General features: G+C 44.4%; 1 protein-coding gene across 7 annotated transcripts in view; it reads left to right on the top strand.

Moving 5' to 3' along the window:
* src (v-src avian sarcoma (Schmidt-Ruppin A-2) viral oncogene homolog) overlaps positions 1 to 25,047 on the top strand; it is a 409,402-nt gene that overhangs the window by 338,135 nt on the left and 46,220 nt on the right. The window contains exon 1 of one of the 7 annotated variants that reach the window (XM_060937378.1): positions 8,949 to 9,154. The exons of 5 other annotated variants lie outside the window; for them this stretch is intronic. The gene's annotated coding sequence lies outside the window, so the exon portion shown is untranslated. Of the gene's footprint in view, positions 1 to 8,948; positions 9,354 to 25,047 lie in introns of those variants that run through there. One more of the 7 variants, XM_060937376.1, reaches the window with a different exon arrangement.

Here is a 25,047-nt window from a genome sequence, read left to right as displayed (position 1 = left end):
GATTCACTCTGTCACAGCAAGGCTGCAGACACAGCACCCTGAGGCATTTATGATCATTTCTGGGGACTTTAATCGCGCTACTTTGGACTCTACTTTGGCTGCTTTTTACCAGGCTGTGGACTGTCCAACAAGGAAAAACAGGACAATTGACTTGCTGTATGCTAATGTGAGGGATGCATATGGAGCCACACCCCTCCCCCCACTAGGGAAGTCTGACCACAACCTGGTTCTTCTACAGCCGAAGCACACACCCCTGGTTCAAAGGCAGCCTGCAACAACTAGCTCTATCAGGAGGTGTTCCCCTGAAATGGAAGATGCCCTCAGGGACTGCTATGACATCATGGACTGGGATGTGCTGCTTAGCCCACACTGTGAGGACATAGAGGGGATGACACACTGTCTGACAGATTACCTCAACTTCTGTGCAGACGTGGTCTCCCCCGCTAAGACTGTACGGTGTTACCCTAATAACAAGCCATGGGTAACACAGGAAGTCAAAGCTGTCCTCAACAGGAAGAAGGCCGCTTTCAGGAGCAGGGATAGGGAGGCGATAAAAGCAGCACAGCAGGAGGTAAAACGCTGCGTGAGGGAAGCTAAGGACAGCTACAGGAGAAAGGTGGAGCAGAAGCTGAAGGAGAACAGCATGAGGGAGGTCTGGGAAGATGTGAAAACCATCACAGGCCACAATACAAAGACCAGAGTCGTTGAGGGGACAGTGGAGAGGGCGAATGAGTTGAATGACTGACTTCTTCAATCGGTTCAACCAGCCCATGTCCCCCCCACCCTCTCCCTCACTGCAGCCATCTCTCCTTCTTCCCTCAACACACCTCCCCCCAGCCATCACAGCAGCCCCCTCCTCCCCCTCATCCCCCACCTCAACACAGACTCCTCCATGCATTACTGCAGACCAGGTCAGAGGTCAACTGAGGAAGCTTCACCCCAGGAAAGCAGCAGGCCCGGACAAGGTGTGTCCACGACTACTGAAGACCTGCGCTGCTGAACTGGGTTGAACCACTCCAACGCATCTTCAACCTCGGCCTGCAGCTGGGGAGAGTGCCCACCCTCTGGAAGACATCATGTATCGTTCCAGTTCCCAAAAAGAATTAGCCCAGCAAGCTGAACGCCCAGCACTCACTTCACATCTGATGAAGACGTTGGAGCGGCTCTTCCTCAGCCTCCTCAGACCCCAGGTACAACATGCCCAGGACTGTCTGCAGTTTGCATACCGGACAGGTGTTGGTGTGGAAGACACCATCCTCTACCTGCTACACCGAGCCCACTCGCATCTGGATAAGGGAAATGGCACAGTGAGGATCCTCTTCTTGGACTTCTTGAGTGCCTTCAACACCATCCAGCCCCTATTGCTTCAGGACAAACTGAAAAGGATGCGAGTGGACCCCTGCCTGGTCACCTGGATCTCCAGCTGCCTCACTGACAGGCCACAGTATGTCAGGCTGAAGGACATCACATCTGACACTGTGATTAGCAGCACCGGAGCACCCCAGGGCATGGTGCTGGCCCCTCTTCTCTTCATACTGTACACCGTGGACTTCTGCTACAACTCGGAGCTGTGTCACATTCAGAAGTTTGCCGATGACACAGCCATCGTTGGTTGTATCTGTGACAACAGAGAGGAGGAGTATAGGAGCCTGGTGAGAGACTTTGCTGTGTGGTGCAACAGGAACCATCTGCAGCTCAACACCTCGAAGATCAAGGAGCTGGTCATTGACTTTGGGAGGTCCAGACCAAGGTCACAACAGTTCTGATCGAGGGAGTCGAGGTGGAGGCTGTGGATTCCTACAAGTACCTCAGGCTGTGGCTGGACAGTAAGCTGGACTGGACTTGCAACACCAAACACTTATACAGGAAGGGACAGAGCAGGCTATACTTCCTTAGGAGGCTGTTGTCCTTTAATATCTGCAGGAAACTCCTGTGGATGTTTTATCAGTCCGTGGTCGCCAGTGTCCTGTTTTACACCGTGGTGTGCTTGGGGGGGGTAGCACATCCAAGAAGGACACATCCAGGCTGGACAAACTGATCAGGCGGGCCGGCTCTGTGGTCGGCATGAAGCTGGAGACTCTGGTGACGGTGGCAGAGAAGAGGTCTATGGACGAACTATTGAACATCATGGATGATGCCAGTCACCCTCTGCACACTGTCATCAGCAACCAGAGGAGCCTGTTCAGTGACAGAATGCTCCTTCCCAAGTGCAGGACGAACAGACTCAAGCCTGTCCCTCATGCCATCAGACTGTACAACTCCTCTCTGGGGGGAGGGGTAACAGGAGGACAGAGGACGGGAAGGAGCAGTAGCTTAGCCTGACAATAAGCAATACCGGACAATGTCCAATATGAAGTGCAATATCTCTCCTGCCGTCTCCCCCTTTTTTTTCCCTTCCCCTCCTCCTCCCCCCTTCCTCTCTTCCCCATATCTTATTATTTTTATATTTGTATATGTAAATACTTAATTTATTTTAATTTATCTAGAAGTTTTCCTCTATTTCTTTTTTCTGTTTATCTGTAATGATGCTGCTGGAATCTTAATTTCCCTGAGGGAACCCTCCCAAAGGGATCAATAAAGTTTTATCTAATCTAGTATAAAAGTTATTGTAGATATAAATATCTTGTGCCAAATTGTTATGGTATGTTGCAAAAGAAAAAGAAAAAAATCAGTCCTTGTCTCCAATTTACAAGTCCGAATGCAGTTAATGCACGAGTCAGAGTCATCAGTGCTCAAGTCAAGTCATGAGTCCTTAAAATTAGGGCACGAGTCAGAATTGAGTCTGAGTCCTGGACTCGAGTACTACAAGCCTGATGGTATTGCAGCTATGGACTTGAGCACTACATGAACAGTTGCACAGGATTTCCACGAGACCCAGAGTTTGCTGAAAAACAGTCTGACATCGCACAAGACAGTTTGATGTAGCCATAACGTGTCATGCTGAAACAATTTTTTGAGCTGTAAATACAAAAATTCTGGAGAATTATGAAGCACTTTCCCCGCGTAAATACTGGTCTCACTTTTGAACTGAAGTCACAAACTCCGCTATGGCTCCAAATTCATAAAATACTGTATTGTGCTATTACCACGAGAGATGCATCATGTCATGGGGTTAAAAACAAAACTAAATACATTCTGTATGTTTTTGCACAGTGAACTGCTCCGTGTCTGGATTTAATTGCAGTTGTATGGTATGAAATTTTTCAACTAATACAGTGTTGCCTGGGCGGCACGGTGGTGTAGTGGTTAGCGCTGTCGCCTCACAGCAAGAAGGTCCTGGGTTCGAGCCCCGGGGCCGGCGAGGGCCTTTCTGTGCGGAGTTTGCATGTTCTCCCCGTGTCCGCGTGGGTTTCCTCCGGGTGCTCCGGTTTCCCCCACAGTCCAAAGACATGCAGGTTAGGTTAACTGGTGACTCTAAATTGACCGTAGGTGTGAATGTGAGTGTGAATGGTTGTCTGTGTCTATGTGTCAGCCCTGTGATGACCTGGCGACTTGTCCAGGGTGTACCCCGCCTTTCGCCCGTAGTCAGCTGGGATAGGCTCCAGCTTGCCTGCGACCCTGTAGAAGGATAAAGCGGCTAGAGATAATGAGATGAGACAGTGTTGCCTTGACACTGAATGTTGGTCAGCTGTGTGTTCTCAAGCTGTGTGAGAAGACGCATGTGTTTTGGCTCGGATCAGGAATTGGGATGATGATGATGTGTGAGGATGCATTGGGTTGTGACCCATTCTTAATGAAATCTGTAGGGGTTTTGTTTCAGTGTTCCTTGATAGATGCTGAAAAGTTCACTGTGTTGAGAAGATTGATGAAGAGAAGAATGAATGTTCCACTCTGTGTGTGTGTGTGTGTGAGAGAGAGAGAGAGAGAGAGAGAGCGAGAGAGAGAGCGAGCACAATAGCATATTAGCTGCTTGGGGGGGAGGAAGAGCGAGATGTCCAGACTTGTCCTTTCAGTGAGCTATGCATTCCTAAGCTGGGACAAGGATGAGTCACTTGCGTCTCAGTTCACCTGACACACACACACACACACACACACAGCTAGTCTGTAATTTTGAGGTGAGTTGCAGGTTTAGCTCTCACACAGCTAAGAGGCTATTTTATTTCATCATTACTTAGCGTCGTCAACTATCTTAGTTTGCTCCCAACAGCATTTTTATCCCTCAAAGGTAGACTTTTTTTTTTTTTTTTTGCAGTTTGACATTCCTTGTACATTTTTAAAAACTTTTAAAGCTACAGTTCTATTCGTCTGGGATGGAGTTGTCTTGTTTCTCTTTTATTTCTTTCCTCTTTTCCTTGGGAAATCTTCAAGGCATTCAATAATGAGTAAACTTGAAAATAAATAGAAGAGGAAGACTTTGGGGTTTATTTAACACACACACTGTCCTCCCTCCCTCCCCTTTCTGTTCTGCCGTTTCTTGACTCATCTCCCAACACACATGACCGCAGATCATTGCTCTTTGAATACATCATGACCATATTTAGATGAAGAAGAGGAACAGTGGTCGTATGATTGTTTTACAGATGATTATGGTGGTGATGGAGGGATTTAAGTGTATCGCAAAGTAAAGAAACATTTTCCAGTTAAGAAGAAACCAGTTGCAGTATACCAGTACAATAATAATAATAATAATAATAATACTGATACTAGTATTTATTTTCTCATTAATTTCTGAAGTATGTGAAAGCTTGCTTGAGGATTCTCCCGAGTCTGAACAGCCCAAGGCTCCCCCCTCAAGTCTGGATAGAAACGTATAATCTGATTTCACATTAATTCTACTCTTGAAATAATTTACCTTGGCATGATGGCGCATGCACACAGCATGGCTTTTTTCCAATTATTTTTCTACTTGGAATTCATAAACTCCACATTGTACCCATGGAGGATGTGGGTCTGCTTGCTAGCTAGGCTCATTTCTAGTGCGTACATGGTGCACAAAAGGCCTGCGCCTTTACCTTGCGCCTTCCATAGTTTAAACTAATGTGCGATCGAAAAGTTCTCGGACTGTTGCAAACGAACAATGCAGCATGATTATGCATGTGCAGTAGGAAAAAAATCTCGTGAGTCAGTAAGCCACGTGACCTCATACCAACATCGAGACCTGTTATACACACACGGATGTTTTTGTGGCGTTTGTGATTTGCGATCGCCAACAGAGACCCTTGAAAGGTCTATACCAAAGATGTAGAGGTATTTTGAGTGGCATTTGCGCTTCAAGAGGGGCACGCGGTTACTAGAGGTTGACGTTGTGCCCCTCTTGAATGAAGAAACGATTCATTGTCATAGGCTTGCTGAAGCATTTCCGTGGTCTCTGTTGCTGATTCTCCGAGTTTGACGCAGGATTTAATGTTCTGGTTCATAGAAAAATCACAAATGTATTATGTGCATATTGTCATAAAAATGCATGTAAACGCAGGTGCCGACATTGCCCACGCAAAGTTGCGTGACATGCCAACATGAGAGTTACTGCTCGCTCCTGCTTCACGCACATGACCTTACTGTGCTCTGTTCGTTCACAGCAGGGAACAATCCTGGCACTTTTTGATCACACCTTGTATTCGGTCCAAATGTCAGTCCGCCAGATTTTCATACCAGATGATCAGATTATGGATTTTGAGTTATACCTGCTGCATTACACTACCAAGCATCAGTATACAGGAAATACAAACCAAAGTGAAATTGGACCAAGGAAAGTTACTGTAAATCTGACATGAAATCATGTGCACGCAACCCAAAATGGTCCATTTTCCAGGCAGATGATACAGAACCTTGTGAATCCATCAGGATACAATCTTGACTGTAGTTTATTGGCGAATTTCCCAGATTTGTTGAGCAGCAGACTACAAAATGCTGCTCAGAAGGTCAAGAAAACACGTGGTAAACTATTGCCGCTTTTCCACTACAAACGCGGCTGAGCCGTGCCGTGCCGAGTCGAGCTGAGTGGGGCTGTTGGAGTTGCATTTCGACTACAACCGCGCTGAACTGTGCTGGCTGGAAGTGGGTGGACACATTGGGTGGAGTTGGCGAAAGTGGGTGGACGTCACGTGATGTCGTTAAGCAGCGCAAACAGTGACATCAGTGACAGTGGCGGAACAAGTCAGAGCCGGGGCGGGGCAAATGACCGGGCCCTTTATTAAAGCTTATCATAACATCATTTTAGGCTACAAAATGTCCGCAACTGCGGTGTTTACCAATTTCAACACTACCGGGTGCAACTATATGTTATTTAGTACATCAAGTCCTTCAAACGAACATGTAACTCAGAAACAAAAAACATTAGGATACTGTACATGGCTCATAATAAAACATCAATAGCCTATACTGCGCACATTATTTGAAGGGCATACGAATGAGCGCTCAGAGGTTGCAACGGTGACAGGAAGAGTCAGAAATAAAAGGAGGGCGGTGCAAACCTCACTGAATGCACGGTGTTTACCAATTTCAACACTACGGGGTGCAACTATGTTATTTTGTACATTAAGTCCTTCAAACGAACATGTAACTCAGAAACAAAAAACATTAGGTGACATACTGTACATGGCTCATAATAAAACATCAATAGCCTACTGCGCGCATTATTTGAAGGGCATATGACGAGCCTTGCGCTCCGCGAACTCGTCCACGATGCTCTGTATGTCACTGATTCAGTGATCTTTTAAGCGGTAGTCTCACGACCCGGATAGTAAACAATAAACATGGAGGACATGGAGTCGTTAGTGTTGCTGGTCTTGGTGCTGTGGCTTGTTGTCACCGACAACGCGGACAGATACTGGCAAGAGCGTATAGATGAGGCGAGGCGCATAAGGCTTCAGAAATTCTCGTAATTCGTAATTCTTCTCCTTCCGGGTTTGCGGTGTTTACAGATCCCAGCGCGCTCGCGGGGCGTGTGTGGGCATGTGAGGACACTCCTCCTCACCAATCAGTGCACAGGGGAGTGTCTGCTCACGCCCCCAGCCTCACTCGGCACGGCTTGGCTCGCTTCAGCCCCAGTCCAAAACGGTGCGAGTTTTAGGGGCTAAGCAGGGCTGAAACGAGCTGAGTCGTGCTGGTTTTTGGTAGTCGAAACGCAAGCCGTGTCGGGCTGAAGTGAGCTGAAAAAGGGTAGTGGAAAAGGGCCATATTAGCGCTGCCAAGTGAATGTTTTGCGAAAACTGTGCTCGCGTGATCGACGCATTTTCACTACAAATCAAGATGTCATTCGTTGACTTTTTTTTTTTTTATGGTGGAAGGAAGATCTCAGTCGCGGATGATGTTAAAAGTGGTAAATGTATCCCGCAGGGGCGCTATTGAGGTGATTTATTTGTTGATAGTTACTTGATCAGCCAGCGAAAACAGTGCAAAATATTGTGTGCTTTTTCAACACCGTTTCTGTGCATTCCGTAAACGGGGCATCTGGTACAAAAACCCCATGGCGCGAAACACGTATAGATTTTGTTCTTGTGTTTTGAACTGTTTTTAAAATAATTTATCAATTGATCTCAGTGAACAATTATTGAAAGAGACAATCAGGATGCTAAACATGATTTTTCTTTTCACACCTTTATTACTTTTTTTTTTTTAAAGTTAAAGCCAGGCAGCACGGTGGTGTAGTGGTTAGTGCTGTCGCCTCACAGCAAGAAGGTCCGGGTTCGAGCCCCGTGGCCGGCGAGGGCCTTTCTGTGCGGAGTTTGCATGTTCTCCCCGTGTCCGCGTGGGTTTCCTCCGGGTGCTCCGGTTTCCCCCACAGTCCAAAGACATGCAGGTTAGGTTAACTGGTGACTCTAAATTGACCGTAGGTGTGAATGTGAGTGTGAATGGTTGTCTGTGTCTATGTGTCAGCCCTGTGATGACCTGGCGACTTGTCCAGGGTGTAGCCCGCCTTTCGCCCGTAGTCAGCTGGGATAGGCTCCAGCTTGCCTGCGACCCTGTAGAACAGGATAAAGCGGCTAGAGATAATGAGAGGAGATGAAGTTAAAGCCACTGATAAAAAGAAAACAGCTCTTGAGAATAAGAAACTGACCATACATATAAAACACTTAATGACAGTTATTTGTTTCATGTCTCTATAAACGAGTTTATTTTGAGCTATTTTTGATTTAATGAGGCCTCTTCGTTCAGATTCCACAGTGTCTCGGTATAACAGACTGTCAGCCAGCTGGAGTGGTGAGTGACTGACTCTCTCTCTCTCTCTCTCTCTCTCTCAGTAGACATGAATCATAAGTCCACATCCTCTTTTTTGTCCCCACAATGACAGCAGAACGCTGTCCAAACAAAGCTCTAAAAATCATGTATGTTCCAAGGTCCTTTAAAGGTCGCACTAAATTATCAGTTCAGTCTTTCTTTACTTACAAATAGGAAACCTGAAATAAAAGCATAGTTGTTATTCTCGTGACGGCTGGCTTTGATTTGTTGTCAGTGATGTCATTAGCTGTTTGTGAGAAGTGGATTCATTTTAACGGTGAAGGTTTTTTTTTTTTTTAAATTACTATAATCCCTTGTCTGGAATCAGACTGCATCATATTTGTTGCACATCTTGAAACGTAACATTCTGGTCACTTTGGAATTTTGTTGTAGTTTGTCAGAAAAGGAATCCTCTGGAACAATCTTGTAGGTTATATCAGTCCGTGCAAAGCTGTTGTGGAGCTCTGAAGAGATTTTCAGCATGAGGCAAAGAAACAAGCTTGTATCTCCTCATGGGATTGCTAACAATTGGCCCTGATCATTTTTATTTCACGTGTCAGTGATTCAAGTATGCAGAACAATGCCCCTGGTGAACAGCTGTTAACCACAGCCTATACTGATTATTTCTGTCAGAAGTCATAGAAACCAAACACGAGGAGACGGAACGTTGTTTGTTTTGAGAGTTTTAGTCTGCTGTAAATGACATTCTGGAAATCTGCCTTGTAAGGTCAAGAGCTTACAGCTGTTGAGCATTTAACTTACGACTGCATGGGGACATTTTAAACGTTCTTTAGAAAAAGAAAACGCATGCAACTGAAGATGATAATCAGTCTACATAAGCTCACTAATGCCATGAAGCTTGAATGTAGGCTGCTGAGGCGTATCTCTCACGGTGTTGTGCTGTAATCCTACCTCATTCTCAAAGATCAGGAAGTGCTTGGCTTCAGGAATGCAGCGCTTTATGTCCGTGGCAAAACCCAGACCTGCTTCTGTTGGGGTAAATATTGACTCCGGCACCTCCGGTCACAGGTGATCCGTGTTTGATCAAAGAGCTCAGCTTTGGGTTGTGAATACAGAAAGCATTGTAGCACAGTACTGTGTAGTTTTTTTTTTAAATATATCTTTGGCACACCAAAAGCGGAGTGATGGAACTGCACTGCGCGTCAGAATTTCTCTGCAAGTCTGCATTCCTTCAGGTACAATATCACAAACTGTTGGTCAAGACAAAGCAACTTTGTTTGGAAGATTGACTTCGGTATTATGCCTTCGCTCACTCAGCTTTGGTTTAATAATTGACGAGTGCCTCACTTTCAGATCCACACCAGCTTGCTCTTCATTGAGCTGTGTGAAAGCAGCATAGTGTAGAGCTAGAGTTGTATAATGTAAATAATGAGCCAGGATTGACCTTGGATCTGTCTATAGATGCAAAAGTGCTTAGTGAGTGGGAGTTGGACAAGCTAACTTTGTCAACAGTGGAGACTTCTGTTTACCATGGGTGTGTAGCAGGGGCAATTTCTCAGAGACAACAAGGGAAGCCGAGCTTCCCCTAAAATTCCCTCCCCAAACCGCGGTGTCTACGACGTTGAATTCTCATTAAAACAATAACTTGCATAACATAATATATGCCCAAGATTGTATTTATATTCATAACTATCCTGTAACTTATTTGAGTGATGTCTGATGAACTTGCAGTTCGCTACGAGAATCACCTTTGCTGCCAGGCTGTAACCTTTCTTATTTCAATGGGCTCTATGGACTGGCAGCAGTGTTGCCAGATTGGGCGGTTTTAAGTGCATTTTGGCGAGTTTTGAACATATTTTGGGTAGAAAACGTCAGCAGTATCTGGCAACACTGACTGGCAGCTGGGTATCTGTTGCAGTCTACGAGACGGCTCTGAACAGCCAATTTCGGCTAGTTGTTATTGGTTAAAATCAACAAAATCGTCACTTCCAGGGAAGCCGGGCTTCTCTGGGACTAAACGAGACAGTGGGAGGGCCAAGAAGCCGGGCTGATAAAGGATTATTGGAGGTAGTGTTTGAAAGACATGAGGAGGGCGGTACTTCGGCGAGGAACATGGAAGTATGATCAGTCAGTCCCTAGCGGATGCCGAGAAAGTGCAGTCATGTGCTAAAGTGCTGTCTGAATTTCTTTTCATATAAACGGTTCTTCTCATTGATGTCTCTGTACATTACTCTGTAAATAAATGTAAATATTACTCATTGTGCTCCGTTAACTTTCATCCATTCTATCAGTTTGATCATTCGTGAATTCACTCGTTTATTTCATTTGTAGTTCAATCTGGTTGTAGGCTAGCTTGAGCCTTATTGGGATCTGCAGTGCTAGCTGCTAACAGAAATTGGTGAAGTCTCTGGAAAGCACAACCAGCTGGTATGACAGGGTCACAGACCATTTTCTGGAAAAGGAGCGGAGGGCAGAATTTGTGTATAAATAGTGTTCATGTTCATGAATCTGAAGTGTGTATATTGTTCAGTAATGTTAAGAGAATGGTGGGCTCTGTGTTATAGGTTATACCTGGGTATAATATTCAAGGTTCTGTGTGTTGCATAGCCTACCTGGTTATGAATTTCCAGACTGTGTTGTAGAAGATGTTCAAGGATGTGTTGCACAGCTGGGTGTTGTGTTAAAGACTCTGTGTTGCATATCAGGGTATGATGTTCAAGGCTCTTCATTGAATAGCCAGTGATTTTTGGATGTTTGATATTTTTGATTAAGGATATGAGGCACTAGCCTGGCAAGCCAGACTATAACATGAAATGTACAAGCAAAAATACTTTCTGCCACTAGGTAGGGTTGTCTAGTTCACTATGCTAATGGGGCACACCTTTCTATGCTTTGATATCCGGCCTACAGGTTTTACGATGAATGCGTAAAATGGGCTTCCCCTGTTTTAAAAACCAGCAGCCGCCACTGGTGTGTAGAGGTGCTATTAGAAAGAGTTTTATACCAATCTGTGCCAATGTATTTCTTTCAAAACATGGCCTTCTGATGAAGTCAGTAACTTGTTACCTCCGCCAAGGAGGTTATGGGTTGTTTTACAATCAGGGTACAAAGTTTGTCACAGGGGTCCAAAATTCAAATTGATTCAAACTGGTTCTTGTACCAGTTTTTAAGTGAAGGACAAGTTAAAGAACAGATAGGCATGTGTAATAGTTTGTATTATAACAAGATTAAGTGTAGCTTTAAGCAGGGCTGGGAGAAACAAATGAAGTGATTCTCGGAGAGAACATTTTTTTTGACAATTCAGAATCCACTACTTCCATAGTGCTTTTAAATATAAGGCTGTAAGCTTTGTGTTAGTTGTCTCTAATATTTATGTCCCAATATCTTGACCACATTTTAGGATGAAAAATAATCATTTTAGATATGTTATTTTATATTGAAAAATTAGCTGTCTTGGAGAGGACATTTTTTTGACATACTAATTTGATCAAAATAATCTGAAAACTTACTGGCATTCAACATTAAAACTTAACTATGTTTCCAATGATATGGAACCAAATATTTGTTTTATGGTATAAAGAATGATTTAAGTGCATCCCTTTTGGAGCTACCTGTGGTCAAAAAAGCACTTTTTCTAAATGACACGAGTAATTTTGCTAAATATGACACACATTGCCATACATTCACCAAAAATAACGTTATCACCAAATTTCTTTTTGCATGGTAAATAGAGCTATCACAGGGCTACAATAAACAACCAAGTTTATTTAGTCAAGCCTTTTGATGTTGAAGATAAGAAGTGTTAAATGTGATTTTTAGCTTGCGTACCCTGATTGTAAAACAACCCTTATGTTTTCAGTAGCGTGCGCTTGTTTGTCTGTTAGCAACATTACGGAAAAAGTTATGAACGGATTGCTCTGAATTTTTTTCCAGAGGTGTGACTGGGCACAAGTAACAATCCATTAAATTTTGGCAGTGATCCGAATCACTGTCTGGATCCTGGAATTTTTTAAAGGATTCCTGGCGGAGGTCTGCGCTCTCCAAGTGCTTTTCTAGTTAATGATGCAACAATATTATTAGTATTTACATTAGTATTGCCTTGTAATGTAGAAATGTGTATGTTGCTCATGTCATATCAAGTCAAATTTATTTTTTATAGCGCTTTTAACAGTAGACAGTGTCGCAAAGCAGCTTTACAGAATTTTAATCACTTTAAACGCGAGTTAATTTTATCCCAAAGAGCAAGCCTGTGGCGATGGTGGCAAGGAAAAACTCCCTCAGATGATATGAGGAAGAAACCTCGAGAGGAACCAGACTCAAAAGGGAACCCATCCTCATTTGGGTGATTTTATAAAATTTTTAGCATGAAGTCTATTTTGTTGATGTTATAAACTGTTCATGACAACTGTAGTCCTCAGCCATAAAAGCATTACTGTAAGTATCCAGAGCATCTTCCAAGTGTGACTTTCGACTGTCCATATGGGGCCGTCCTCCACAGGAGTGATGTGCTGAGACTCCAGCCAGACATAGGGCATCAGGATGGATCAGGCAGGTCCGAGGAGCAGAAGAGGTCAGCATCTTGATCTCAGGATTGGCACGTAACTCGGGGGGTGGCAGCATCCAAACATCCCAGTTTACCAAAACGCTGTATGCCTGAGGACCCTCCAGATCTACTCCTTTATCTAATAAAATTAACAAAACACATGTTTTCAGCCGGGTGGCACGGTGGTGTAGTGGTTAGCGCTGTCACCTCACAGCAAGAAGGTCCAGGTTCGAGCCCCGTGGCCGGCGCGGGCCTTTCTGTGCGGAGTTTGCATGTTCTCCCCGTGTCCGCGTGGGTTTCCTCCGGGTGCTCCGGTTTCCCCCACAGTCCAAAGACATGCAGGTTAGGTTAACTGGTGACTCTAAATTGACTGTAGGTGTGAATGTGAGTGTGAATGGTTGTCTGTGTCTATGTGTCAGCCCTGTGATGACCTGGCGACTTGTCCAGGGTGTACCCCGCCTTTCGCCCGTAGTCAGCTGGGATAGGCTCCAGCTTGCCTGCGACCCTGTAGAAGGATAAAGCGGCTAGAGATGATGAGATGAGATGACAGTTCATTCAAGTGTTTCAAAATCGCTGATGTCAATTATGTTGCGCCACAGGGCTGGGCGTAGTGGGGGGTATAAAAACGCTGCCGGTTTGGCGTGACAAGTGGGTCCATTTCAGTATTACAAGCTTTTCAGTATAACGAATTATTTGGACGTCCCTCAAGGAGTTCGTTATAGTGAGGTTGCAGTGTAATACCGGAGTCTCCTTGGGATTTTTATCCGGTCTGAATCTGGAGCAGTAACTTTTTACAAATTATGTGTACACATGTCTGGGAAAATTAGAATGTATTTTTATATTTCTATTACCAATAGAAATAAACATAAGTCTTAAAAATATATCCTGTCTGATTTCATCAGATCCTGTAGGAAAAGCGTTTTCACACATTTTCTTAAGTATATAGGCATTCCAGTAAGCGCTCTCCTTTCCTCCTCCCCCCCCCCCCCCCCCCCCCCCCCCATTGTCCTTTTGCTGAAAACCAAACAGAAACCAAGTATTGGCTGAGTTTCAAATGCTGAAGAATGAAAAATAGACACACAGTTTAAAAAATTAAAAAAAAAAAAAACATGGAGGAAGGACACTTCTGGTGGCTTTAGAAATGGTATTGTTAGTTACACTCAGCGGCCACTTTATTGGGAAAACCTACCCACCTGCTATTTTACGCAGTTCTCTGATCAGTCAATCCCTTGACAGCAGCACAATGCATAAAATCATGCAGATACAAATCAAGAGCTTCAGTTCATGTTCACTTCAAACATCAGAACGGGAAAAATTGTGATCTCAAAGTGTGACTTTCTTTCACTGTGGCATGGGTGTTAGTTTGAGGCAGATGGACTGGTTTGAGTGTTTCGGAAACTGCTGATCTCCTGGGGTTTTCACACATGACAGTCTCTAGAGGTCACACAGAATGCTGAGAAAAATAAACATTTGAGTGAGCAACAGTTCTGTGGGTGGAAACAAATGCCTTGTTGATAAAAGAGGTCCGAGGAAAATGGCCAGATTGGTTTGAGCTGCCAGGAAGGATATAGTAACTCCTATAATCACTCTTTACAACCATGGTGAGCAGAAAAGCATCTCCGCATGCAACAGCAGAAGACCATATTGGGTTCCACTCCTGCAGCCAGGAACAGGAATCTTAAAATCATGAACAAGTTCCTTTTAAAGTGGCCGGTGAGTGTATTTTAGTATATGTATAGCCTATATACATTTTATACCCTTGTATATAACTTTGGTATATTGATCAAGCTCAAATTGCGCTGACGCACTCCCAATGATGAGCGCTTATGAGGGCAATTAACTGGCATTAAATATGTGTTTGGTTAGGATTACAGTATGACTTTTACAAATGGTACTTAGTAGTTCCTGGTAACTCGAGTGTTTTATACTGTTTTTCCTGTTTGTCTGCGCATGTGTAATGACAATATGTAGCTACATTGGGCAGACATGCCCATCTCTATACATCAGACATAACAATTATTGCTGTTGTTTCACAACATAACATAGACGTGTCTAAAGCCATGGCCTAATGGTTAGAGAAGCAGCTTTGGGACCAAAAGATCATTGGTTCGATTCCCTGGACCAGCAGGAATGGCTGAAGTGCCCTTGAGCAAGGCATCTAACCCCCAGTTGCTCCCCAGGTTGCTCTGGGTATGTTGTACGTTGCTCTGGATAAGAGCGTCTGCTAAATGACATTAATTCTGAACTGAACAGGATGCGAGTGGACCCCTGCCTGGTCACCTGGATCTCCAGCTACCTCACTGGCAGGCCGCAGTACGTCAGGCTGAAGGACATCACGTTTGACACTGTGATTAGCAGCACTGGAGCACCCCAGGGCACGGTGCTGGCCCCTCTTCTCTTCACTCTGTACGCCATGGACTTCTGCTACAACTCGGAGCTGTGTCACATTCCGAAGTTTGCTGATGACACCGCCATTGTTGGGTGCATCCGTGACGACAGAGGAGGAGTATAGGAGCCTGGTGAGGGACTTTGCTGTGTGGTGCAACAGGAACCATCTGCAGCTCAACACCTCGAAGACCAAGGAGCTGGTCATTGACTTTGGGAGGTCCAGACCAAGGTCACGACCAGTTCTGATCGAGGTGGAGGCTGTGGATTCCTACAAGTACCTTGGGCTGTGGCTGGACAGCAAGCTGGACTGGACTTGCAACACCAAACACTTATACAGGAAGGGACAGAGCAGGCTATACTTCCTTACGAGGCTGTGGTCCTTTAACATCTGCAGGAAACTCTAGTGGATGTTCTATCAGTCCGTGGTCGCCAGTGTCCTGTTTTACACCGTGGTGTGCTGGGGGGGCAGCACATCCAAAAAGGACACATCCAGGCTGGACAAACTGATCAGGCGGGCCGGCTCTGTGGTCGGCATGAAGCTGGAGACTCTGGTGATGGTGGCAGAGAAGAGGTCTATGGACAAACTATTGAACATCATGGACGATGCCAGTCACCCTCTGCACACAGTCATCAGCAACCAGAGGAGCCTGTTCAGTGACAGAATGCTCCTTCCCAAGTGCAGGATGAACAGACTCAAAAACTCCTTTGTCCCTCATGCCATCAGACTGTACAACTCCTCTCTCTCTAGGGGGAAGAGGGGTAACAGGAGGACCAAGGACAGGAAGGAGCAGTAGTCTAGCCTAACAATAAGCAATACCGGACAATGTGCAATATCTCTCCTGCTGCCCCCCCTTCCCTTTTTTCCCCCTTCCTCTCTTCCCCATATCTTATTCTTTTTATATTTGTATATGTAAATACTTAATTTAATTTATCTAGAAGTTTTTCTCTATTTTTCTCTGTTCATCTGTAATGATGCTGCTGGAATCTTAATTTCCCTGAGGGAACCCTCCCAAAGGGTTCAATAAAGTTTTATCGAATCTAATCTAATTAATTCAATGTAATGAATAGAAGTGGGTAGAAAGCTCATATAAAGACCTTCAGTTACTTTTGGTGCTAAAACCCTTCAGGTTGTTCAGTGAAGCCTGGATCTGATGCCTCTTAAATGTCGTTTCCACACACCAAATTATCCAGGACATTTACTTACATATTCTAATATTCCACTGTTATTCTGAATATGACGATATTCCAAATTTGATACGGGTCACGTAAATGGCACATTCCATTTGGATATTCTGAATTTAGCATATTCCGATTAAGATATGTGGGATATGCTGATATTCAGGTTTTAGGAGCATTCTTTGGACGTGTATACAGCGCATTCAGAATGTGTCTCTCAATTGGGGTTTTTATGGCAGTTTGCAATGCACACCCTTTGACCTGTTTACAGTCAGGTCTGCATTGTACACAAACCAGCATGGGGTGTTTTGCAGTGGTGCCTGATAGTTTGTGAACCCTTTAGAGTTTTCATTATTTCTGCATAAACATGACCTGAAACGACATCAGATTCTCACACAAGTCCTAAAAGAGATAAAGAGAACCCAGTTAAACAAATGAGATAAAAATATTCATCTCGTCTCGTCTTCTTCCACTTATCCGGGGCCAGGTCGTGGAGGCAGCAGTCTGAGCATGGAAGCCCAAACTTCCCTTTCCCCAGACACCTCGGCCAGCTCCTTGGGAAGAACACCGAGGCGTTCCCAGGCCAGCCGAGAGACATAGCCCCTCCAGCATGTCCTGGGTCTTCCCCGGGGCCTCCTCCCAGGGGGACATGCCTGGAACACCTCCCCAGGGAGGCGTCCAGGAGGCATCCGAAAGAGATGCCCGAGCCACCTCAGCTGATTCCTCTTGATGTGGAGGAGCAGCTGCTCTACTCCGAGCTCCTCCCGAGTGACTGTGCTTCTCACCCCATCTCTAAGGGAGCACCCAGCCACCCTGCGAAGGAAACTCATTTCAGCCGCTTGTATCCGCGATCTTGTTCTTTCTGTCATTACCCAAAGCTCATGACCATAGGTGAGAGTCGGAACGTAGATCGACCGGTAAATTGAGAGCTTCACCACGACGGACCGGTAAAGTGACCACTGCGGAGGCCGCACCGATCTGCCTGTCAATCTCACGCTCTATCCTTCCCTTGCTTGTGAACAAGATCCCGAGATACTTAAACTCCTCCACTTGAGGCAGGACTTCTCCACCAACCTGGAGAGGGCAAGCCACCCTTTTCCGGTCGAGAACCATGGCCTGAGACTTGGAGGTGCTGATTCTCATCCCAGCCGCTTCACACTCAACTGCAAACCACCCCAGTGCATGCTGAAGGTCCTGGTTTGAAGAAGCCAACAGGACAACATCATCCGCAAAAAGCAGGGATGAAATCCTGTGGTTCCCAAACAGGATTCCTTCCGGCCCCTGGCTGCGCCTAGAAATTCTGTCCATAAAGATTATGAACAGAACTGGTGACAAAGGGCAGCCCTGCCGGAGTCCAACATGCACTGGGAACAGATCTGACTTGCTGCCGGCAATGCGAACCAGACTCCTGCTCCGTTCGTACAGGGACCGGACAGCCCTTAGCAAAGAGCCCCGAACCCCATACTCCCGAAGCACCCCCCACAAAATACCATGAGGGACACAGTCGAGTGCCTTCTCCAGATCCACAAAGCACATGTGGACTGGTTGGGAAAGCTCCAATGGACCCTCGAGCACCCTATGAAGGGTATAGAGCTGGTCCAGTGTTCTGCGACCAGGACGAAAACCGCATTGTTCCTCCTGGATCCGAGGTTCGACTATAGGCTGAATTCTCCTCTCCAGTACCCTGGAGTAAACCTTCCCTGGGAGGCTGAGAAGTGTGATTCCCCTATAAATGGAGCACACTCTCCGGTCCCCTTTCTTAAAAAGAGGGACCACCACCCCAGTCTGCCACTCCAGAGGCACTGTCCCCGACCGCCACGCGATGTTGCAGAGGTGTGTCAGCCAAGACAGCCCCACAACATCCAGAGACTTGAGATAACCGGGGCAGATCTCATCCACCCCCGGTGCCTTGCCACCAAGGAGCTTGCTAACCACCTCAGGGACTTCGGCTTGGGTAATGGACGAGTCCACCTCTGAGTCATCAGCCTCCGCTTTCTCAGTGGAAGGAAGATAAAAATATTATACTTGGTCATTTATTTTTTGAGGAAAATGATCCAATATTACATATCTGTGAGTGGCAAAAGTATGTGAACCTCTAGGATTAGCAGGTTTTTTTGAAGGTGAAATTAGTGTCAGGTGTTTTCAATCAATGGGATGACAATCAGGTGCGAGTGGGCACCCTGTTTTATTAAAGAACAGGGATCTATCAAAGTCTGATCTTCACAACACATTTGTGGAAGTGTATCATGGCACGAACAAAGGAGATTTCTGAGGACCTCAAAAGTTTTGTTGATGCTCATCAGGCTGGAAAAGGTTACAAAACCATCTCTAAAGAGTTTGGACTCCATCAATCCACAGTCAGACAGATTGTGTACAAATGGAGGAAATTCAAGACCATTGTTCCCCTCTCCAGGAGTGGTCGACCAACAAAGATCATTCCAAGAGCAAGGCGTGTAATAGTCGGCGAGGTCACAAAGGATCCCAGGGTAACTTTTAAGCAACTGAAGGCCTCTCTCACATTGGTTAATGTTAATGAGCCCACCATCTGAATACTGAAAAACAATGGTGTGCATGGCAGGGTTGCAAGGAGAAAGCCACTGCTCTCCAAAAAGAACATTGCTGCTCATCTGCAGTTTGCTAAAGATCATGTGGACAAACCAGAAGGAAAAATGTTTTGTGGATGGATGAGACCAAAATAGAACTTTTTGGTTTAAATGAGAAGCGTTATGTTTGGAGAAAGGAAAACACTGCATTCCAGCATAAGAACCCTATCCCATCTGTGAAACGTGGTGGTAGTATCATGGTTTGGGCCTGTTTTGCTGCACCTGGGCCAGGACGGCTTGCCATCATTGATGGAATTCTGAATTATATCAGCGAATTCTAAAGGAAAATGTCAGGACATCTGTCCATGAATTGAATCCCAAGAGAAGGTGGGTCATACAGCAAGATAACGACCCTAAGCACACAAGTCGTTCTACCAAAGAATGGTTAAAGAAGAATAAAGTTGTTTTGGAATGGCCAAGTCAAAGTCCTGACCTTAATCCAATCAAAATGTTGTGGAAGGACCTGAAGCGAGCAGTTCATGTGAGGAAACCCACCAACATCCCAGAGTTGAAGCTGTTCTGTACAGAAGAATGGGCTAAAATTCCTCCAAGCTGGTGTGCAGGACTGATCAACAGTTACTGGAAATGATTAGTTGCAGTTATTGCTGCACAAGGGGGTCACAACAGATACTGAAACCAAAGGTTTACTTACTTTTGCCACTCACAGATATGTAATATTTGATCATTTTACTCAATAAATAAATGACCAAGTACAACCCCGATTCCAAAAAAAGTTGGGACAAAGTACAAATTGTAAATAAAAATGGAATGCAATAATTTACAAATCTCAAAAACTGATATTGTATTCACAATAGAACATAGACAACATATCAGATGTCGAAAGTGAGAGATTTTGAAATTTCATGCCAAATATTGGCTCATTTTGAAATTTCATGACAGCAACACATCTCAAAGTTGGGACAGGGGCAATAAGAGGCTGGAAAAGTTAAAGGTACAAAAAAGGAACAGCTGGAGGACCAAATTGCAACTCATTCGGTCAATTGGCAATAGGTCATTTAAACATGACTGGGTATAAAAAGAGCATCTTGGAGTGGCAGCAGCTCTCGAAGTAAAGATGGGAAGAGGATCACCAATCCCCCTAATTCTGCGCCGACAAATAGTGGAGCAATATCAGAAAGGAGTTCGACAGTGTAAAATTGCAAAGAGTTTGAACATATCATCATTTACAGTGCATAATATCATCAAAAGATTCAGAGAATCTGGAAGAATCTCTGTGCGTAAGGGTCAAGGCCGGAAAACCATACTGGGTGCCCGTGATCTTCGGGCCCTTAGACGGCACTGCATCACATACAGGCATGCTTCTGTATTGGAAATCACAAAATGGGCTTAGGAATATTTCCAGAGAACATTATCTATAAACACAATTCACTGTGCCATCCACCGTTGCCAGCTAAAACTCTATAATTCAAAGAAGAAGCCATATCTAAACATGATCCCGAGGCGCAGACGTCTTCTCTGGGCCAAGGCTCATTTAAAATGGACTGTGGCAAAGTGGAAAACTGTTCTGTGGTCAGATGAATCAAAATTTGAAGTTCTTTATGGAAATCAGGGACTCCGTGTCATTCGGACTAAAGAGGAGGAGGATGACCCGAGTTGTTATCAGTGCTCAGTTCAGAAGCCTGCATCTCTGATGGTATGGGGTTGCATTAGTGCGTGTGGCATGGGCAGCTTACACATCTGGAAAGACACCATCAATGCTGAAAGGTATATCCAGGTTCTAGAGCAACATATGCTCCCATCCAGACGACGTCTCTTTCAGGGAAGACCTTGCATTTTCCAACATGACAATGCCAAACCACATACTGCATCAATTACAGCATCATGGCTGCGTAGAAGAAGGGTTCGGGTACTGAACTGGCCAGCCTGCAGTCCAGATCTTTCACCCACAGAAAACATTTGGCGCATCATAAAACGGAAGATACGACAAAAAAGACCCAAGACAGTTGAGCAACTAGAATCCTACATTAGACAAGAATGGGTTAACATTCCTATCCCTAAACTTGAGCAACTTGTCTCCTCAGTCCCCAGATGTTTACAGACTGTTGTAAAGAGAAAAGGGGATGTCTCACAGTGGTCAACATGGCCTTGTCCCAACTTTTTTGAGATGTGTTGTCACGAAATTCAAAATCACCTAATTTTTCTCTTTAAATGATACATTTTCTCAGTTTAAACATTTGATATGTCATCTATGTTCTATTCTGAATAAAATATGGAATTTTGAAACTTCCACATCATTGCATTCCATTTTTATTTGCAATTTGTACTTTGTCCCAACTTTTTTGGAATCGGGGTTGTATAATATTTTTGTCTCATTTGTTTAACTGGGTTCTTTTTATCTACTTTTAGAACTTGTGTGAAAATCTGATGATGTTTTAGGTCATATTTATGCAGGAATGTAGATAATTCTAAAGGGTTCACAAACTTTCAAGCACCACTGTACATTAGAGTATGAATGGCTGCATGTAAATGGGAATCGTAGTGAAATATTAATTTTCATGAGCTATGTAAACCATAGGAATATTGTTTTTGAAATAAGGGCAAAAACCGGAATATTTTGCCCGTGTAAACATAGTGACTTGTAGAAGTTGACCGTATTTGTCAGCTTTACCCACTGACCCTGATGTATGTCAAGCTGATGGCCAAGCATGTCGGTAACCTGGTCATATGATAACTAGGTCATGTGATGCGAAGCTCATTACAGCTAGCCTGGCTAACGCGACTTCAAAGCTCTCCAAGCTATTGGTCTGGCCAAGATATTAAGCCCAACCGTTTCCCAGAGCCCGTGGTTGACCCGCCTCCCTGAAGTGCCTCAGTTTGCTACTGGTCGAAGCCAGAAAAGGCTGTGACGAAGCTTAAACCAATCACATCACTCATTCCTATGACGTATGCAACGTGATGGGGCTAACTGGCAGATTAAACTCTTACCGAAGCCGGTCGGGAGCAAGGCGAAAATGTCCTTCCTTTCAATAAATACCTCCAGGGCTGCTCTTTGCTCAGTTTTCAATGAGAACTTCCCGTTGAATGCTTTCAATACAGCATCTATGCGTAATAGATGCGGAAGCGTGAATGAAGTGCTTCCGGCATAGATTGTGTAAACAATTTATGACTTCCGGTCGCAGTTCTACTACGTCAGTGCCTTGAACACGCCTCTACCCAGGGCCGTTGGAGATGCTCAAAGTTGATTGGTTCCCGATTTTTCGGGAGCTTGGAACAGCTGTAGATAGCTTGCCTGGCCAGACTAAGCTCGCAACAGGCCCTCGTGTTGCGTCACGCTTAGGATGGGCGGGCCCAGGCTACATTACAGCAGCCCCTGATAGATGTTGCAGTTTAATTTTGACCTTATATGAGTTGCAAATATGTCCCTGCACATGTTTCCGCCTTTTTTAATTCATTTATTTTTTGGGGGACACATCCACAGCTGAACAAAATATTTTTGGTATCCTATCCTGGACAAATGATTATGGTACTTCAATGTGGAATCAATGCAAATGCAATAAAAGCGAGATGGCTATCTCCAGCTGCTGTGTACCTTGAATGCTAGCGTTTTGCTCTTCTCTAAATGTCGCGAGCACACAGTGGCAGTCGGACTAATGGAGTCAAAATGGTGGTTTTGTTTTTCATGTACCGAAGGCTGCAGGTTTTGTACCTGCTTTGAGAGCTTTTCTTAGTGTGTCTGAGTGATAAACAGCTTGAGTGAGTAGGATGTAATTAAATAAAGCCCCAGAACAGCAGAACCATATTTATCCTGGAAAAGACCTTGAAAAGCTTGAATGCATTTTAAAGTTTCAGTTCTTTCTTTACAGTCTGGTAATGTATACATGTTCCAGATAATGTCCTGCCAAACAGCTTACTTTTATATTTGTAACCTGTCTTGACGTCCCAGCCCTTGTGAATTCCCGTCTCGCTCCCAGCATTACCAGGGTAGGTTCCGGTTCAATTGTGACACTGGCCAGGATAAAGCAGAACGTACTATATGTAAGAATATATTATCAATGCAATAAATATGATGTACAGAATTACATTTATTTTTGAGATCATATAAACATGCCTGCATTTTTCCCTTAATTCTGTAATCACTAAGCTTTAACTGTAGCTTTAACAGTTCGAATATTTATCATTCTGCATACAAAGGGACTAATATGAAAAAAAAAAGTGTTGATGGTTTGACTGTTCTCAGGACTACCATTTTCAGCTGCATGTAGGCAAAAACATTATCTGGCCTTTTTCCAATCTTCAACTGTCCAGCTTCAACAATGCTAAGTTTCGGGTCTCTGAGCTCATGCCCCGCCCCCCCCCCGTTCGTTCTGCTACATGAGTTATTGAACGGATAATTGCATGACTGAGACAAAGTTCCTATTAAAGTGGCCAGTTATTTCTCTCCTTAGCCCAGGTAGGATGTTCCTGACAGTGTCTCTGGTTCAGGAGTAGCTTGCTATTAGGAATGTGACAGTTGTAGCCCCTTTTCGGAAGACATCTGTGCATGACATCACGGTACACTGACATCAGCCCCAGTCCACTCCTTGTGAAGCTCTCCCAGGTTCTTGAATCAACTTTTTTTTGACAATCCTCTTAAGGCTGCAGTCATCCCTGTTGCTTGTGCACCTTTTCCAGCCAGCCTTTTCAGCAATGATCATCTGTGGCTTATTTTGAGATGCACTAGTATATTGGTAAATGTATTGCATACAATTTTCCTAATAGAGCTCAATATATTTTCATTCTATAAGGACTAGAGCATTGGTGGTTCTAGTTGGGGTTCTAGTGTCTTATGGAGGTATTAAGGATTGTCTTCTGGACAGCTCTCAAGTCAGCAGTCTTCCCCTTGATTGTGTTTGCATGTACTGAACATGTACCGAGAGAGACACGGTATTTATCCTTGACTTGCAAGTGACGTCAAAGCAAAATAGAAACCCGGATGTCGGCCATGTTGGTAGATATACAAATGTGGGGTCAAGCGACATTCGATACAAAACGTAGTCATGCGTGTGCAACTCTGTTTTTCCACTGCTTTAAGCGTTCTTTTAGCTATGCCATATCTTTGTGCTGTATATGCTTGTGGTCACAACAGTCCTTGTGACCATGGCATGTTCCGATTTCTTAGAATTCTGTCCATGATTCGGAAAGAGGGCGAGACACCTCTGAGGCTTAGTACGGAGAGGAGACGAGGGGATCAGGACATTTCGTCCAATGACCATTTCGTCCAAAGCCTTTTTCATATGCACTATCAATTATTTTATATTTCAGGTATTCCAGTGTTCACGAGCACAGAGAGCACTGCTCTGCACGTAGAGATTTACAGTAATATGATCCAGCCGGCTTTAAAAATTAATAACTCAGCCAACAGAGCTCGCACCGAAGCCAAAATTTACAGGCACATCCTTCTAAGCCTCCCCCTTGGAAAGAGCATGGTCTTGGGTCAGTAGGACCGTGTCTCGGCCCGGGATTCGCGAACGAAGCTCCCGTGAGAGCGCTGCTCTGCGCCTAGAGATTTAATATGATCCAGCCGGAGACATAGACATGCAAGCGAGCAGCCTACAATGACAAGGGAGTTAACTCATCCCAGGGTCAGCAGGTGGAACGGGCCGACGTGATTCGCTCTTTAGTGTCAAAGCGCACGTACTACAGCACTCATTCGCTTTACAAAAACGTGTTTTGCTTCAGTCAAATTCCATTGAGAATTCCTTTTTTTTGAACAAACAAATACCTGAAATATAAAATAATTGATAGCGCATATGAAAAAGGCTTTGGATGAATTTCTCAACTACTGGACAAAAAAGCATTGGACAAAATGACCTGTGATCGGTATAAGCGTTTTCAAAAAAGTCTGACTTTTTAAAAAATTATGGGTCAAAACCACACATCTATCTTCTCTTTGTATCGAATCTTCACTCGATCGTTCAAATCGTAGTAATACTGAGAACTCCTCATTGTTTACAGACACGCTTTCAGCGGCTGTCTTCCTAGTTGCTTTGTAGATCCACCATCATGGCGGACGCTCATGATGTAGCACATTTTGATCACGTGGTTGCAAGTCATCTATACTGTTCTACTCAAGCTTGAAATGAAATACTCTAATATTTTGAGATACTAGATTTTTGATTTTCATGCGCTATAAGCCATAATCATCAAAATTAAAACAAAAACGGCATGAAATAGATCACTTTACATGTAATGAATATACAAAATATGAAAGTTTACCTT

This window comes from Neoarius graeffei, chromosome 13, assembly GCF_027579695.1.
Source record: "Neoarius graeffei isolate fNeoGra1 chromosome 13, fNeoGra1.pri, whole genome shotgun sequence".
In the NCBI taxonomy this organism is placed as follows: domain Eukaryota; kingdom Metazoa; phylum Chordata; class Actinopteri; order Siluriformes; family Ariidae; genus Neoarius; species Neoarius graeffei.
Note: the sequence above shows the minus strand (reverse complement) of the source record. Positions and strands in the feature narration are given on the sequence as shown.